This window comes from Caloenas nicobarica, chromosome 2, assembly GCF_036013445.1.
Source record: "Caloenas nicobarica isolate bCalNic1 chromosome 2, bCalNic1.hap1, whole genome shotgun sequence".
NCBI classification, from domain to species: Eukaryota; Metazoa; Chordata; class Aves; order Columbiformes; family Columbidae; genus Caloenas; species Caloenas nicobarica.
In genome coordinates, this window is record NC_088246.1 from 106,449,814 (window position 1) to 106,468,921 (window position 19,108).

Here is a 19,108-nt window from a genome sequence, read left to right on the forward strand (position 1 = left end):
TTGGCTGGATAAGCAGCCCATTTCAGTGAGGTGGACTGAAAACTGGCTGAATGAATGGGCTGAGAGAGCGGCAATCAGTGGCATGAAGTCTAGTTGGAGGTCAGTGATGTACCCCAGGGGTCAATACTGGGTCCAATCCTGTTCAACATCTTCATTGATGATCCGAATGATGGGGCAGAGCATACCCTCAGCAAATTTGCTGATGACATAAAAGTGGGAGGAGTAGCTGATACACTGGAGGGACTTCAACAACCTGGAAAAATGGACTGACAGGAACTTCATGCAGTTTAACAACAGGAAGTGTGAAGTCCTGCACCCTGGAGTTCCTAGTGTTTGTTCCTGGGCTCATGTTTAACACGGGCACCATGTTAAACAGGAGCCATCAATGTACACTGGCTGCAAAAGAAGGCTAATGCTGTCTGGACTGCATTAAGAGAAGTGTTGAAAGCAGGTTAAAGGAAGTGATCCTTCTCCTATACTCAGCATTGTTTAAAGCACACATAGAGTACTGTTTATGAGGTTATTTATAAATAGCTGATGGGAGGGTATAAAGAAAGTGGAGTCAGATTCTTTTCAGTGGTGCCTAGTGACAGGACCAGAGGCAATGGGCACCCACTGAAACACAGAAAGTTCCATCTAAACATAAGGAAACACTTTTTTTACTGTGAAGATGACCAAGAACTGGCACAGGTTGCCCAGGAAAGCCATGGAATCTCCATCCTTTGAGATACTCAAAAGATGTCTATTGTCTTGGGTAACCAGTTGATAAGTGACCCTGCTTAAAGAGAAGATTTGGACCAAATGACCTCCAGACATCCCTTCCAACATAAACCACTCCGTGATTCTATGGTTTTCCTATAGCTACCCTTTTTGATACTATGCTCTAGCACTAGTCTTGCTCCCATTTTAAAATCTGGGTCAAAATTAGCTTTCATGCATGGAGATCAGTGTCACAGCTATTGGTAAAGAATATAAAGTATGTCTTTTATGCTCCTTCCATTTTTCTGCTGAGATGACAATGAGAAATGCTGTGAAAAACATCCTTCAAAGTTCATAGTTTGGTCATCCTTGTGGCTGAACTTCCCCTCAGACTGTGAAAGTTTTAAATTGAACTATAAGAAACAAAAATATTTTATTAGACTAAATCATTATTTCTAAGCAAGCTCCAGTTTGAGAAGAAGGAAGATGGAGAAACAGAACGGATTTCCAGTGTGCAAGTTTCTCTGAACAAGTTGCAGCCTTTAAGTTAATCTTGAAATACGTCAGAGTTCACTAAACAGTGAAAGTCAATGAGACAGGAAAACATTTTGTCCCATAGAAAGGGGTTGCTAGTCTAATTTAGGAGTGGCCATTTGAGCTCATAGTTAGAAAACAAATATTATTCTGTAAAATAAAGGAAGGTTTGACCATCTCTTATTAATTAATCTGAATAAAAATTTGGATTTCTTTTCTGAAAAAAAAATCAAATTCTTCAATGCTTATTTTTTCCTGATTCAGAATTGAAATTTGTCATTGCCCACAGAATTCCAAAAATATAATTGTCAAATATTGAAATGCCCTTTTTCATATAAGCGTACAAAGCAAAATGCACAGGTTTGTTTTAATTTCTAGAAAGACATTTCTTTCACCTTTACTTAACCTGTTGAACTTTTTCTGCCAATGGAAAGATGAATTCGGAGATGTCAGTTGCATGTTTCCTGCCCTCGGGAGATGAGGCTAAGGCTACCTCATGGAAATGTCATGATTAACATTGAGATCAACCAAAGGGGAGACTGCTGCATCACAGAAAAAACATTTCTAATGCAAATATTCGCTTATAGAAGAGACTGGAAACTTGAGACAGAAGCCGAGGTGCTGTGGCATTCAGGGATTCACTGACAGGTTTCCGTTTGATCTACTCTAACTGATTCAAATTAAAAATTAAAATGTCTTAAGCACAGTTGACTTGATAAAAAATTATAGAAAGTGAGAGCTTGAAGAGGGCAGAAAAAATATTAAAGGAAGGCAATAAAGCATTTGGGATTTATTTCTAAGAGAACTGAGATTTTTGGAGAAAGTTAAAACATAGGATAAAAAGATCACTTCTATCTTCTGATTTTCAATTGAATTTACTTTTTCACTCCCTTCCAGTGACTCTTCAACATGAACTTTCATACCGCTTCAAGTCAATTAAGTGCATTTTATTGCAAGTGAAGTCAACATTTCAGTGCAACATTACAGACTGATTATTCTGCTAAAGAAAACTGACATTCTCTGCATAATTGGAAGCAGCTCGGCTCTCATATATAAAGCAACTTTCAGTTTTCTTAATATTGCCTAAACAAATTAATGGTACAACTAGGAACAGGGGAAACCCCTCCACACCAGTCATTAAAAGAAAGAAGACTGATACATCATCTGCAATAGTGTATAGGAAGTACAGGCTGACATAGACTGGATCCAGATTCAATTTTTATAGTGCATGTTGCATATCGCATGGTTTGCCCTGTTATCCATAACAACCATTTTTGGGGATAGTTGTAGCCCATGCCTAAAACAGGCTCCAGTTAATGTTTTCTTCTCAGCCCCCAAGTTTCCCATGCCTTGTTCTTGTCTGGATACAGAAAGTGCTGTGTTTTGCACACTTGACCAGCCTGAGAACTCTAATGCACATTGAGGGATGGGAAGGAAAACCCAGATGAAACCCCAAATAGTAACATCTGTAGATGTGGCCATTTGAAGTACAGGGTGCTTTTGTTCTACTTCTAATTGATACACTTTCTGACATTCCTATTTGAACTTCGATATACATATAATTAATAATTCCACTGAAATCTACTTTCGTATGACTAGTTGTATACAATTAAGCATGTGAACAGATCTTTGCAGAAGCAAGGCTGAGGAAGGAGTATTGAAGTAAATGTGGTTTGAATTTAGCAGCTACAATAACGCAAGGACTACTAAACACACGACAACATTCCTGCCCTTCTAAGGTATTTACAAATTTAAATCTTCCCCTCCCCCCTTTTTTTTTAATAATCTCAGAACAGTATTTCTTTGGATATATTTTTCACATGGACTCTTTATAGAGTGTGAATTTTCTTTAGAAAAGGAACTTTTTTTTAAGTATTAGCTTTATTTTTCTAAGGTATGTTGACAAGAATACAATAAGGGACAGCAAGAATACTAATGAGTTATAGCAAAATCACTGATTGTATTCACAGAGAAAAGGACAATGTGGAATTTTTGTGACATGAATTTTGTTATTTGGTGATTAGTGTAAATGTTTTCTATGCTTTTACTAAAACAACTACAGTATTAACCAAGTACTTAAATTACAATGCGTCATGCTTGATTGAGGTTAATTATCACTGGTGTGATAAATCTAACATAACACAACTTGAATTCTAATTTTGTTTTAGTTACAGAAGACCGGTTTAATTAAGTTATAAATTACGCTTAACTCAGTGATACAGTCTTTCAGTTCAGAGAATGACATACAGGGAAAGAAATGCCATGACCGAACATAGTTTGCAATAATGCTAATCTACCCATAATCTGATTTTCTGTTTGTGTTTGATCATGAATTTGTTACATTATAACGAACCATGAAACACAGTCTCTATAGATTTCCTGTCAAGATAAGTGCTACCTACCCAAAACAGATAAAATATTTTTTTATTGAAAACTTTAATCTTAATGTTAGTAAGTCAGTGATCTAGATTCCTTCAACACCACTGCTTGAAACTTGCTATACTAGAGAGAAAGGAATTCCAAATATTGTAGACAAAATAGCTGGTAAAGTCTGTTATTGCTCATGTTTACAATAACCCCATCTTGTTTAAGAAGAAAAAAATACTCTAGGCTACTGCTCCTTGTAGGACAAAGAAACAATGTACTATGTGGTAACTGTTGGTAAATACTTGATCTTTATGCTATTCTACCAGAAACAATCATATTACTCTCAAAACTACCTTTCCACTACAACTTTCTGCAGAAGAGGAACAGAGGATTCATGTGAGCTGGGGTAGTGAAACTGAAAGTCTCTCCAGACTTTTCCCTGCTGCTTCCAACCAATGAGTCCAAACAGCAAATTTGAAAAAGACTTTGAAGTGTGTTCCCAAAACGTGTTTTCTATGAGCCCTTGACTAAACAAACTTATCTAGCTACACCCATCCTATGAAGTAAAAAACAGGAAGGTTTAATCAAGCTAATGATCATGAACTACACACACTGCTCATTTTAACCTGGCTTTGTACAAACCATCTGTAACGTGTGTGCAAATTTCTGGAGACTGTGATGCTGCTGCTGCTGCCCATGTGGGCATTAAATACAGCATGTAGACAACCTTGACTCAGGCTTAGCTTTCAGCTTAAAGGTACACTTATTGATGCCAAGGAAAGACTTCCCTCTTCAGAAGCTGAAGCATCTAAAGATATGCACCATGTCTAAGAATTCCAGCTGAGACTCTCCTTGCTGGTTTATTCCATGCTTATGTTGCTAATTGTTACCTACTTCATAATCTACAGTTAAAGAATCAACCTGGTGATTCCCAACAAGTCTATAAGTAGGAGATGACTGATGCATGGTCTTAACTTTTTCTGTGAAGTTCTCTCACGTCTTAAAAAAATCTTTTGGGATAACTTTTCCAATTTTGGGAACATAGTTAATTAATAACAGAGGTCAGGTTTTAAATCTTTACTTAGGGTTTATAAAAAAAACGAACCAAGTCTAATATTGTCATTCTGAGAAGGAAAATATTGAATTAATTTCATTCTTTTGCTATTTAGTTATTAATTATTTTCAGTTCCTGAGTTATTGTCTCTAATATTTGAAAGATGAATTTAATATTTTAACGTACCTTTGTGATAATGCATTTCTTATATCAAAAATAATTATATAATGCACAAGCAATGATCTTGCACAGTGTAAGGCAACATAAATCTTGTCAACATTTATATGACTCCTGTTTCTGGAGGAAAAATGCAGAATTATAAACAAAATTTTTAAAGTGAAATTAATCTCACATTTATGTATAATGAAGTTAATAATTTTAAATTATTTTCTAGATAGAAGAAGAAAATATTCTGGTCTAATTATAATGAATACACACTGTAGGCTGGGAAATAACATCCCAGAATTACACTATTTTGACATGTGATATTAGATCCCAAGATAATCTGGGAACAACAAAATAAAGTTTTTGTGTGTTTGTTTTGGTTTGATTTTACTTCTCAATATTCAGTGAGCCTGCAGATTTTTCTTTGAGATTTAACTCTTAAGGAACTTCAAACTTCCTGTTTTCTACCTTACTGAACAGCCCTGTCATATAGAGAGCTTTGAAGATGTTGAGAATCATGGAAGGCATAAATATTATTTCAGTCCAAAGTCAGGTCTTCTTATCGGAAAAAAATAAATTTCCTAATGACGAAACAGGGGTCAAACCTTACGTTGACCAGAAGATGGCTGGCTTTTTTCTAACCCTAGCAACCAAACCTTGCAATGAGCTGAGCTCGCCTCTGGGTGGCATGATGCTGTCACACAAAAAAGGACAAAAATCTTTTCCCAATCAGTTAAAAAATGGTTTAAAGAAAACGTGCTGAGAATGAATTCTAAGTTGGGTTGTCATGTTATATCTTACATGTTAGGCTAGAATATTACAGTTATATTCTGTATATGTTAAATCATTCGATGATTAGAAATCATAGAATAGTTAGGTTTGGAAGAGACCTTCAAAGGTCATCTAGTCCAACCACCCAGCTACGAGCAGACATATATGAAGATATATGAAATTACAGCCCAACAGAGATGGGGGCTGGTCTGAGTCGGGCACGAGGTTCTCCCAGTTCAGGTATTTTTACATAATATTTCCTACATTACATACATATTTATATACTTATTCCTTACTTTCCTGCATGAATAGAGCCTGTTTCGAAGAATATCATGCACACTTCATGCTGTGAGTTAGAGACAGTGGAAATTAAACAGTTTGGATCCCAATCCAAAACAACAAAAAAAGCTGTAACCACACCATTATGTTATGTCTTTTTTTTTTTTTTCGTAGACCAGAAAGAGAAAACAGTCACCAGTGCTCATGGGCTCATATTCAATCACTACAAATATTTCTCTCCTGTGTGTGTACTGTGGGCCAGCATTATACTATACTGAACTTTCAAGCTAGTAATGCATAATGTAGCTGTGTATCCAAACCTAAGCAAACTAATGTAGGAGTGCTAATACTCAGCTCTATAAATATGGCTCATTAGAAAATGACTAGGAAATATTTTCCTTTAAGAAAGGAAACTTCCCCATGAGAAGTTATAATCAATACTAGACCCTTAAATATTTATATTTTTCCTTTTTTATATTTAATATTTAAAGTATATATTTCATCCTAACTTTGATTTTAGGTGATTTAGTGTCATATATTGCTTCAAATAAATCTAGTTTGTTCGTCTCTATGGAAATATGCATTTGCAAATGCAACAGCAGGTGAATTAGTTAAATTTTTATATCATATTAAGATTACAGTAGGTTGCTATTAGTAATTAAATGCAGTTGCTTTGAAAGACAGAAGACCTTCCTCTCACACCTGGAACTAAATGAATGTTTTACTGCTTTTGCTTTTGAGGTGTACATCTATTTTGGCTTCTAAAGATAAACAAGCTTGAGGTAGAGAAAAGCTGTGGGCCATTTTGGCAATGAGTCAGATGCTTTAATTTTATGCAAACACATAACTTGGATGTCAGGAACGGGCAGGATTTTAGTAGCTCTACAATTTGTAGGCTCTGATATAAATCTGGATAGCTATTGCTCTGCCACTTAGCTCTGCCTTGTGAATCTTACTGTAAATCTTTCAAGACTGTTTTCTATTTGTGAGGCAGAAATTTGCAGAGAGGTGGTGTAACTACAAAGCAGACACCATGGCTTGAGTTCTTATGGGCTATACTAGCAAGCAATACTAGAAACATGAAACTTTTATTCTAAGAGCCGTATAAGTAGTTAATGATTTGGTAATATTTCTGTAGCAGGCAGAGCGCTAGTAGAAGATACAAAGTCACTGGGCAAATGCATGTAATGTCTGTTCTTCATGTGGGACTTCTGAAATGTGGTATAGGGCAAAATTAGAAAAGTCAACAAAATTGACAGGGTGAGATTTCTTTCTAAGTTGACTGAACTACAAAAACAGGGAGGAAACTTCAGTTATTATTCGTCTTATCAGGTGAGCAGCTAGTGGACTCTGGTATCTGCCTGTATTTATGTCACTCTTCCCATTTGCCCTGTTCACCTCTATCCTTGCTTCTCTATAGAACCTGCTCCCCTCCCTGTATCTGCTGTGAATGCAAGGGAGCTACAGTATTGCAGGCAGTAAGAAGCATTTCTTTTCTGTTAAAATTATAATTCATCAAATAGTCAGAAATCCTCCCACAAGAACTGTACCACTCTCACTGTTGTGTGCTCTAGTTATCCAAAGGCTTTTACATGTATCTCCAAGAGCAAGGCGAGTTGTTTTTTAGCAGGATGCCTATTTCAATCACTTACACGTGTCATTGCCATTCAGCAATCACAACATCATATTGCTAATTCACCTCCCTGGACTACAATTTCTAGTAGATCAATTTATGTCTCAAATTATAATTTTCTAGTTTTGGTTTATTGTATTTCAGCTTCATAAATTGTTCTTTATGTATCACTCTCGTATACCTTGTTGATTGTGTATGTTTTCTTACAAATTAAGGTAAAGGTAAGTAAACCTAAATAAAGAGTTCCTTCTTCCAGTGAATGTTATGAAAACAATACTATAGTATAATCAGTGTCTTCGTGTAGACCACACCTTAATATATGGAATAGGTAATGCAAAAATATGGGTATTGAACACTTAGATACTGAAAAATCAATTTAATTTTTTATCTTCAAAGAATGGATCTTCTTTTGCAAGTTAAATGTTAATCAGAACAATTACAGTGATGCTGCATTTTTACATATGATATCTATAATGTGCACATGCCTTATAATAATTTTACTGATGGCCCTCTATCAATATTTTTTTGTGTTGCTCTTTAGAAAAGTCAGCCAGACTTTCATTTATAATAATAATTCTTTTAGCATAATTTACAAACAAGTTGAAATCCTACCATGTGGTAATCTGGAAACAATCTGGACTGTCTGGTTGTACTTCTGCTCAGCAAAAATTACTTATTGCATTTTTTACCACAGTCAATCCTGTAGCACTGACTGTAGTCAAGTAATCAGTTCCATGATGTGACTCAGACAGGATAAAATCCAGAGTGTGCCTTTGTGTTCACACTGTTCAGTGCTGGTGACCTCTAGAATTGTTTTATTATGCCCATAAAGATCGCCCAAACAATTTCTCCCAGGTGACTCTTAAGCACAATGCTGTTACCTTGTGTTCTAATTATTGTCCTTATTTTTCACATATTGTTCATCTTGGAATTTTTAAATAAATGTCTAAGGTGGCCTGTCACTTCTGTGTTCAAGAACCTGCTGGCAGAACTTTGCCTTTATTCTGCTATAAAAGAGTTTCTTTTCTTCAGTGTCTATGCAAAGTCACACACGGGCCCTGCCAGTGTGTAGTATCTAAGTTGCTGACATCTTTTCAAAGCATTCTTGTTGTCTCAGAAGGTAACCTTGGTAGCAATACCTTATAATAGCAATGACAACATATGTTCAAAATTCCAGCGAGTATTAACATTCACTTAAATGGACTTCGAGTAATCTTATAGTTAAAAATGTAAACAGTAGAAAGTCTCTTAATATGCTGAAGGTGATACAGATCATATTTATATTACAATACTTACAATTCTATAAAAATAATATCAGAAGGTTGAAAAATAATGGCCTTTATCAAAACATCAATAAAAATTTCTACCACATTCAGGCTGAAAGGTTGGGAGGTTAATTATAAAGCATGGGAAACTCTAATAAATTAAAAGAAAGACTGATTTCTAACTTACTTGGACAGGTCAAAGTTTCCCATTAAAAAGAAGAGGAACCACAAAGAAACAGGCTTTGATGTCGTGCAAAAGCTTTTGCTGATAGAGACAATTTTTCACTTAAATTTGTTGCAGTAAGATCGATGTTTGATGTGTGTCACATGTCGACAACCTTTGTCTGTGTTATCACTGATAAGCCATTCAGCATTCACTTATTCTAAATAATCATCAGATGTGCTATTGAGGCCATTATCCTGAAACATATTTAGCAGTATTTGAGATCTTTTTTTCCTTCTCAAATACAGCCTGTCTCACCACTTTTTTTGCAGCTGCAGAAGAATTGCCTGAATGAGTTTCTCATCACAATAACTATGAAGATCAAAAATGTCCAGATGGTTCTTTCAGGCTCCTTAGGCAAATAAGATATGCCATACTAGGCACATCCAGTCAATAAAGTCCTTTTTACAGATAGACACAAGACAGCTCTGCCCTCGTTCTGAGCTGGCTAGGAGCCACTTACTTTGGTTAATGTAACTGGGTAAAGAAGCTCCAGCGCTGTTCAGGCATAGCTAGAAGGCTTTCAGCCAGCTTGTAGCTTATGCCCTACATGTGAACCTGGCACTAAAGAATTTGCATTAATATGTCCATTCTTGAAATAAATGCCTCCAAAGCACTACTTAAATCCTTCGAACCTAAGAATCCTCACTAAGTCAGCTTGCTAGAGCCAGAGAGGAAGCTGACCGACCACCTTAGGAAAATACGACGACAGCTTGTATTATCTCCTTGGAGAGGCTCAAAATTCTGCTGGATGAGATCCCGAACCACCTGATCTAACTTTCTAGTTAGTTACAACATCAAAAGTGGTCCTGCTGTGGGCCAGAGGACCTCCAGAGGTCTCTTTCAACCTAAATTATTCTACAATTCCATGATTAAATGATTGTAACTTAGCAAGCTCAGCCATTCTGTGCTTCTGTGTGATTTTGTGAAGCTTTCCCTAAGTATCTTTGGAGGAGTCATATATGAAAGAAGCTCTGATAATAATATTTTATCTCTGAAATATACTATCGAAATTAGACTTCTATTAGGTATAGAAATCTGTCAATTATTTCCTTCAGTCATGTATCTTTTGCTCATTTTACCATATGAGGAGAGAGAGGTGAAATTACAGGAAAGTTCCTTACTGAAAGTAAGATGTAAATATGCCATGTAATCTTAGGCAGCTCTAAATGTAAGTTAAACTTTTTATAATAATATGAAATCTTCATTCAATAGATTTTTGTAAAGTCATGCTTCTAGTCTTTCTTGCTGCAGTCTGAACTTGTTCTCCTCAGTAATGTTCTGTAATTGATCTTAAAAATCCCACTTTCTTCAAATATCTAAGTTACTGTTTCTAACTTCAGAAACACAAAGCATAATCTAGGTTTAGACTTGCCTTTCCATTATCTACCAATAAGAGGTAATAAAAACCACAGGCAGAGCAAGCAGATGTGTTTACCAAATTGTACTCTTGAAAGTACCATTAAGAAAATGCTTTGAAAAGAGTCAGCTTCACCTGATCAATCTCATCCCTACCGACAGAATAAAATTTGTGAAAATTCGAGGCTGGGCAGTGTCTGTACTGAGATGACTTTATCTTCTGTCCTTCATATATGTAGCCATTTCTCACACCTGTTCAGAGCAAAACCTTTTTCCGAGGTGAAGTCCTCATCACTGGACTAGGTACTATGAAAGTAATGATAACCCATGACGTCACGTCCTTCCTTCATGCTGTGGGTTCCAGAATAGAAGATCAGGGATCCAGTGAGATGGAGACAGCAGCAGTCCATGTCTTATGGTAGGCCCAGACTACTGTTCAGTTGGTGTTTATTGACAGTCCTTCAAGGATACATATGGTTATCTGAAATGCAGCACAACATATTTCTCTCAAGCTGATGTAGGTCCATGCAGTCACTATGTCTCCTGTTTTCCACATATGAGCAAAGTCCATATGTGGACTCAGACTTATGACCTCCTCTGCCACAGGTGGCTTTTAAAAGCTCAGCTGACTTGGGTAATGTGTGTGGAAAAACATCAGGTAGGCAGAAGGAAGTATTGTTTTGTAGGAAACTCATGCGTTGCCAAAAGAAGAGAAACTAGTTAGCAGCAAAACAGGCAGCCTGTCAAAATATGTTGGGACATAGACATTTTTAGAATAAGGAGTCAAAGTTTATGACTCAGAGTGGCAATTATCTGTTAAATTCTGCCAGCAAAGCCTTGCTTTCATTGTTAGGAAAGAAAAATATTCCTACATTAGATGACAATATGACAAGGCTTTCCAAGGAGAACGTGGAGCAGTACAACTTCAGAGCCTGGGGCCTAGTCCCACTCTCTTTTAAAGTCAGGGAGTCCATCTTTTCCAGAGCATTGCAGTTATGTTTACCCTATAAACACAGACCGAAGCCTCTGTAGCAGAGATAAGATTATAAGACATTTAAACGGGGAGCTTAGAGCATCTTAGACTCTTTAAGTAGCTTTCTTATTTCAAACTAACGCAAACTAGATTGACAGCAGAATAGCCTGTCCTAAAGGACTCACACATCTTCAAAACATTGAAACTGTTTAAAAATGCTGAAGTGTTTTAAAATGCACATAGTGTTTTAAGTCTCTATAGAAAGCTAAGTTTCTTAAGTCACCTAAATTTCTTAACCTGAGTCCTGGACTCACTGGTGAAAGCAAAAAGGCCTGCGTCAAGTGTATCGACTTTTATTTTTTGAACAAGGACATAAAAGAAAGCTTAATGCAATGGTTTATTTCCAAATGAAAGAAAAACATAGTATCTTGAGAACTCTTGCTATCCCACTTATTTTTGTGAAGAAAATCCCCTCTACAGTCCGAATTACCCGCTAAAAACACAGAGATAGTAATGGACAGAAACTTTCATTTCAAAATGTCAGTGAGCACTGAAATAATGTATCTTGTAGGCTAGAACAGCTGGAACCTGACTCATCTACAAAGTGTGTTTATAATGTGGATGCACCCAAATTCATGATAGAAGTCCACTGAGGTCAGCTAGACATGGAAGGTGCTCCATAACAGTCAAGAGGTCAGGGGGGACTCTTCCTGGGAAGGTAAATTAGTTGAAGCAAAAAATAAAGTTTTCTGGTTTGCATTTTGGAGGTTGTGGGGGTGGTGGCGTTTGCCTTTTTACCTGTTTAAAAATAGACCTTGAAGTATGTTTAATCTTTAAAAGAAAATACTGGTAGTGAGCTGATGGAGTTTTATTCAAGATAGACCATAACTGTTTTAAAGGAGTTCTGTGAATTGTAACTTGCAGAAATACATGGGCATCATACACATAATGTACAGTCATAGAAAAGTATCAGCTCATCACTTGATTTCACCTTAGTATTTTTGTTATTCTTCATCTGTACTTTCCAGACATTAAGAAAGGTTATATTTACATGGAAAGGAACTAAATAATTTAGAACGGGCTTTGCAATGTATAATTCACACATAATATTTGGTTCACATTAAGTGAATTGGTAAATTACAAGCAGAAATGTTAATACAAAATTCAGATTGCTTTTATATTAATCAATGAAGCTTTTGAAGAGGTTTCAGATGTTTTTTGAGGATGTTCCAGAAGTGTCAAGCTGGACTCATATAAACTAACTATAGGCGTTTGAATTTCTTATCACTGTATGATCTTCTTGGCGATAAATCCTGGTTAGCCAGAAAAGCTATACTAACACTCTCCTGTTGTACAATAGTTCTTATCATATTAAGAAAACACAGAAATTTGTGCCTGTCTTGTTGTAAGAAGTATTCTTTTTTTCCTCTGGTCATTGTACAAATTCTAATACATTTTCTTAGTCTGGAGGCAACCTTCATTCTGTTGGCTATTGTGTTTAGGAACAAAGAACACTGTGTAAAGGTAAATATTATAAGAGTTTACTCCAGTTAACCAATACCCACTGGAAAGACATTGCTGCTATATTTAGTCATTGCTGGGAATGGATTTTCCTTAAGGATCGTGAATGGTAAAGTCTGGTCCTTACTCCTTTAAACATCAGTTTTGAGTTTGTGAAGAACAATTTCTCAGAAAATGTCAGTTTATCAAAATAAAATTCTGTGATAGAAGAACATTGCGGTCAATAAATTCATTCAGCTAACAGTTGAAAAAAAGCTCAAAAGTTTTATTTTGATATCTTCAGGTATATCCAATTCTGGTTTTTGAGTTGAAAAAAATTATTTATCACCTGAAACTTACTTACCCAAATTCATAAATTTAAAATAGCCTTTTAAGTATTCATATGTAAAAAATTATATTATTTCCATTGCTTCAACAAATACCTCACATAATTTATTACCGTGTCAATAATTTCCAAATTTTAAGAGAATAAAATTTATCTGCTTAATCATTTCTCTCAAATTGTTAGCTTTAATTCCTTAGATTGAAGTAAAGGTCTTTAATATTAGGCAATATTAACAATTTCTCAGCTTCTTTAGTTTATATAAAGAATAGTTTTATACTAAGAATGCATTAATCCACTACTTAAAAGTGTCACTGAGATGAATTTTTCCCATTAAAATGCTTCAGGCATGCCTGAAAAGAAATAATTGGCAACACTAACTGCTTTCATCAAGGACAAAAATAATCTTTAATTCAAGGAAGTGAAGGCATGATCAATTTCTTCAAAAATTTGAAAGGATCACAGACATTAAAAATAAGGAAATTTGCTTTACTATTCTTGTTTAATTGGCTGGTGAAATCAAAAAGTTCTGAAATAAAATCTTTCTGCTTTTTTTGCCTGGCTTCTTTTTGTGCATTGTAACACAATCGATGAGCAAGTGTGAATCAACTTTCTGCTTCAGGTTCTACTCGAATAGAATATCAATGATTATTTAGGGCTTTGTTCTTGCAGAGTGCTCAGTTTCCTCCTAAATCCCAGCACTCACTGATAACATTTATGTACTGTATGTAACGCATACAAACACTAAATCTATAGCTCAGTTGGAATGATGGTGAGGAACATGAAAGTTCTTTCCTGGCTATAACAATGATTCATGGAATGGGATAGATATGCTCATGTTGACTTCTGGTTTTAGGACCTAGACTGAGAGACACCTCTAGTTTTACTAAGTGTTCAGCTATTGTACATAGAATTGATAATTCCCCTAGTCCTCACTGAGCATTTTTTTTCCCAAACCACTTTTTGTCAAAATATATAATTTACAATATCAGTAAAGTGTTTCTTCTTATTTCCTGATGTTATTTCTTGAGACAGTGACCTCTTGCTTCTGTCTCAGTGTCTCCCTTTATTGTTAGGTGTTATGACTAACACCAGTGTACCTCGGTACATCACAGTATTTTGACATGAGCTGCATAGCTGCTGCTAGAATACAGACAGATTATTTTTTTATCTTTTGATTTGTTTTGATTTTTTAAAATTATGATGTACTACTTTTTTCTTCAGTGGTTTCCACTGTCATTACTGCAACTGAAGAGCTGACTTATATCGTTAGTGAGCAATTAACTCCATGATTGCCTAATCTGGATAGAGAACAAGAATATTCTATTACTCTACACCACAAGCGGCTTTCTAATGAGGTACTAATCTTTTCCTAAAAATGGTTTGTTCTACATGCTCACTGGTCTTTACTTCTTGTTTACAAAAGTTATAAATAGCAGGTGCATTAGCTTCATTGGATCCATAATTGCTTAAAAGCAATTCAAATTGTAGTGTTACTGTGAATGCAAGAGGAGAGTAATGAAAAATTTATAAACACGGCATGAATTTGGCATTAAACCATGGAGGCCACATGCTTCTTTGTAGTCTTCTAATTAAACTTAAATAACCCTTCCAAAAATGGCAAGTGAACAGAAGAAAACGAGCTGGCAAAATCTGGAAAAATAGGCTTCTGAACTCTAGGGACCTGGCCATCCTTGATCGTGGCATAGCACTAATGATACCGTAAAGTTGGCTCACTGAAAAAACTTGTAAAAACCGGGGTTTAAAGTTTTAAAAGCAAGCATCCTTTATTAGGTCATGCTGCCAGCCCCATGGGGGTTGTTCCGCCTGGTGAGGGTGGGCCTGAAGAAGCTCTTGACAAAGGCTATATCCACACAGATCATACATATTCATTACATTTCTTGGAAATCCTTTGCATATGCACTACTATTCTTGGAACCACTTAGCTTATGCAAATGTCCCTTGTGCATGCACAGTTCAGTAAGTTGGTGGCCTTTTGATGGTCCTGGGATGAAATAAGTCTTTCTCAGGCTGTCTGTGGCTTGACCCCAAGTCCTGGGCTGATACAGTCCCTTTGTTATTTGGCTCGTAACCGCAGAGATGGTATTACCTGGTCTCAAACTGGTCACTGCGCTGGTTTCGCACTGGTCATTGCGCTGGTCTCACTACCTTATCTTCTAGGAGCAAATACATTGTCTCCTAAGCTTCCTCTGCTTATTTTAAGAAATATCATTCTTGTGACTTAACGCCTAATAAGTGTCTGACACCTAACATCTGTGAACCTTATTCTTATTGATTTAGCAAGTGTCTAAAATCTATGACCCTTACATTTATTAACTAATTTTATTATTAATTGCTGATTTTAGGCATCACTAATGCCAGTTCCATAGCAGCCTGACAAGTGGAGACATGAGTGAGAGAGGAGAAAACAAATGATGGTACATGGACTGAGCAGCAGGGAGGTAACTGCTTCCATGCAGCACATTTTCTCTGTTCTGTTGTAGGCAGACATACTGAGTTGATAGAGGCGTTACTTTGGTCAGTCCTTTTCATTTTCTTCCTCTTAAGAAGTAGGTTATAAATACTTTTATTTTGTAACACCAGTTTTGTAAGTCATCTGTAAAAACAACAATATCAAAACAAAAGAAATAAGGAAAACATCTGTGCATGAATTCGTGAGTCTTAAGGTCAGGAATAAGGCAGACTTTATTTGCCTTTGAGAGTCAAGTAAAGGTCATCTAGAGTTGCTGAGGATCCAACTACCATTGCAGTATTCAGCCCACCATCCAGTCAGCTTGGACCTAAAGATCCAGAATTGGGAACGAGGTTTGGAGAGCACCTTCTAAGGCAACCTCACCAAGACAGAGCCAAACTGAATGCAGGAGAGACTAATATAAGTGATATCTTTGGACAGAAGGATTATGTATTAAAGCTGGCATGAAGTTAGACAGTATAGGTCCAGGAGGCAACAGGTAGACAGCTAAGAGTGCTGGTAAGGTGAAGGAAAACTGGAGTGACTAGGTAAAGACAAGAGGTGGTTCCTTGACTGATTATAGGATTTGTTGTGGTGAGGAAGCAGGGAAAGACAACAATGGAGGAAGTGAGAGGAAGGGAAAGGACAGAAGGGAAGGGGGGAATAGATTTGTTGGAGAAAAATTCGCCCAAAGTGTACAGCTTTGAAGTAGTTGTGGGTATAACCTAGCAGTAGATGGAAACATGCTCTTGCTAGAGAAACCCAGAGGTGAGAAAAAGTTAGAGCTGGTCTAGATCTCCCTGCCGTGGAGGAGGACACTGCAGCTCAAAAATAGCAGATAATGACAGATAAAGAGCTTGAGTAGACTACACAGGCAGTCTTTAGCAACCACACTGTTAGCAAGTCTGCTCTTTGAAGAGGTCTTAAAATACCAGCCAGGTGAGAATAAGCACAACATCAGGTCATAAAATAAACAAATGTATGGGTCACAAAAAAAATAAAATAATACTTTTGTTTACTTGAGCATTGTCTGTTGTATTCTGGGCAGTAGAAGGTTTGAACAAGATTGATACTGTGTGTGTGTACACACATGATAAATATGTTGATAGAATAAAAAAAATAGATCTATGTCACAAGGCATGAAAGATAATATTTTTTGCATATGCTCATCCACTGATATTAATCTTTCATAGGCCAAATTTTATAGTGAAATAAGTGTGTAGGCAGTGACAATGTAAAGCATCAAAAGAATATCACACCTGGTCTTCAGAATGTTTTGCCACAGACATGCTTAAGTGGTAAAAAAGAAGAGATCATAGAGGTAAATGGTATACACTAGCAAATTAAGGACTGACACATTTGCTATTGATGTGATTTGTAGTCTTCAGCAAAAAAAGTACACTATTTTTCCTAACCGTTTCAAATGAAAAATTTAACATTTACATATATGCATTACGGATCAGTTTAAAAGTATAATTAATTTCTGTGTGACAATTTGAATGTAATGTATTTATTATTTTAAGAAAGATGTTTTATGTTAAATGTTTATCTAAGTCAGTTTATTTTTCCTTTTTTTCAGATGTAATTCTGGAAAGGTTGAAGCATCTCAGTAACTGTGCAGAAGAAATTCAGTATTTGGACTCATTAGTTAAGCTGAAATAACATCTAGTTCTCTATCCAGAATCCTGAGGCATAGCGGGATAGACTCAGCAAGATGACATAACCTCCAGACTTTTTTCCTGATGCATGAGTTTTCTGTTTGATGCTGCCAAATAAACAGAATGAGCAAAGTGGCTCATCAGAAGTTTCATCACTACTTCGAGCCAAAATAGAATGAATTTAATTCAGCACAAATGCAGTTGGTTTTATTGCACTATGCAGCATCAAAGAAGTGGAGAGAGGAATAAAAGATTCCTATTAAGACCAAACAGACAACCTGCAGCTCTGTTAAGAGATTAATCTCCTTGAAACTCAGAAAAATTTCTTCTGTAACTCTGCAACATGGTGCTTTACGTATACTGCTGTGTGGCTCAGTACTGTAAACACAAGAAACACTGAAGTAGTGTGTTGCCATACAGTGGTAAGGATTTGTGCTTCTCCATGTAACATTTGTTTTCTGTCTTTGTGTTAGTGGATCAATAGAAGAAATTCAGTTTTAAAATGTGGAGGCTTTAACGGGTTATCAAAATCTCACACTTAGGACCTGATTCAAAGACTATTGAAATCAATACAAGGGTTGACTCTCATTGACATTTATAGGCTTCACACCATGGCCCCCAGCTCATCTTTGTACTTACAGTCAGCTCCAAAATGTTCCTCAGGGAAGAGTGTATCTTTCTTCTCATTTTTACAGACACCTAATGGAACTGGAGTTATATATTTTTCCAGAAGCTTCTTTGCAAAGAAACTTTCAGGTATTAAATCCTATAGATGTATACTCTTTGGTGATAGTATTACATTTACAAATTATAACATTTTGCAGTTCACACAGGTAATTGGGTCCTCTTTAGAGGCTGAGATAAACTTGTATATGTCTTTGGTACCGCTTACTGGTAAAAAATATTTAAATAGTATCATATCACTATTGTATATTGGTGGACAATCATCTGTTAATATGATTACTATTATAAATATGGTGATATTTTGTATGTATTCTCATTACCAGCATAAGAACTCTATAGACAATCAATCATTTTCATAAGTAAAGGATAGGCAGTACGAAAGTGGAGTGATGAACTTACTACAAAGTTCAACGACAAAGTTCGACCTTGACTGTCTGAGAATTTTATGGAAGAACTGGTGGCTTACAGCTCCATGCTATTTCAGGCTTTGACTGTCCCTCTTAGCCCAGAAAAAGGTAGTTTTATGGTGTTGTTTTTTAACCTGCATTATCTTTGTGAGAAACTGTAGCATGAAAAGCTTTTGACAGTGTATGATTAATGTCACGGGCTGGAGAAACAAATCAAAATGTGATTTTGCCACTGGTCATTGTGCCACATTTTAAACGAACAATGCCAAGTTTAATACACTTTTATTTACTTGCTGAATGAAGGTTGTGGAAGGCCACTGTGTCATCACTATTAAATTTATCAACCAGAATTCTGTAGGTAGACATTAAGTCTATTTTAACATCAGCATGAAAAATCTATGATCTAATTGGCTTAACTGCAGACACACCATGTAGCCTCAACTTGGAAAGGGAGGTCAGAATTCAAAGAACAGATGGCAACTGGCTAAAGTAATTAAGTGCTGAAAATTCAATCCTTCTTTACATACGTTGCACAGAATGTTTAATCAGAAGTTTGACCAGTGATAGCAGGAACTCAGCATTTTTCCCCTTTTCAGACCCTAGGAATTTATTTTCTGCTAGAAATAAGATATTTATAGCATTAAATAAAGCATTGAATATGTTAAAAAAATCTCCCGAATAGGATGAGAACCTTGATATGAGAAAAGGAACAATTTTAATT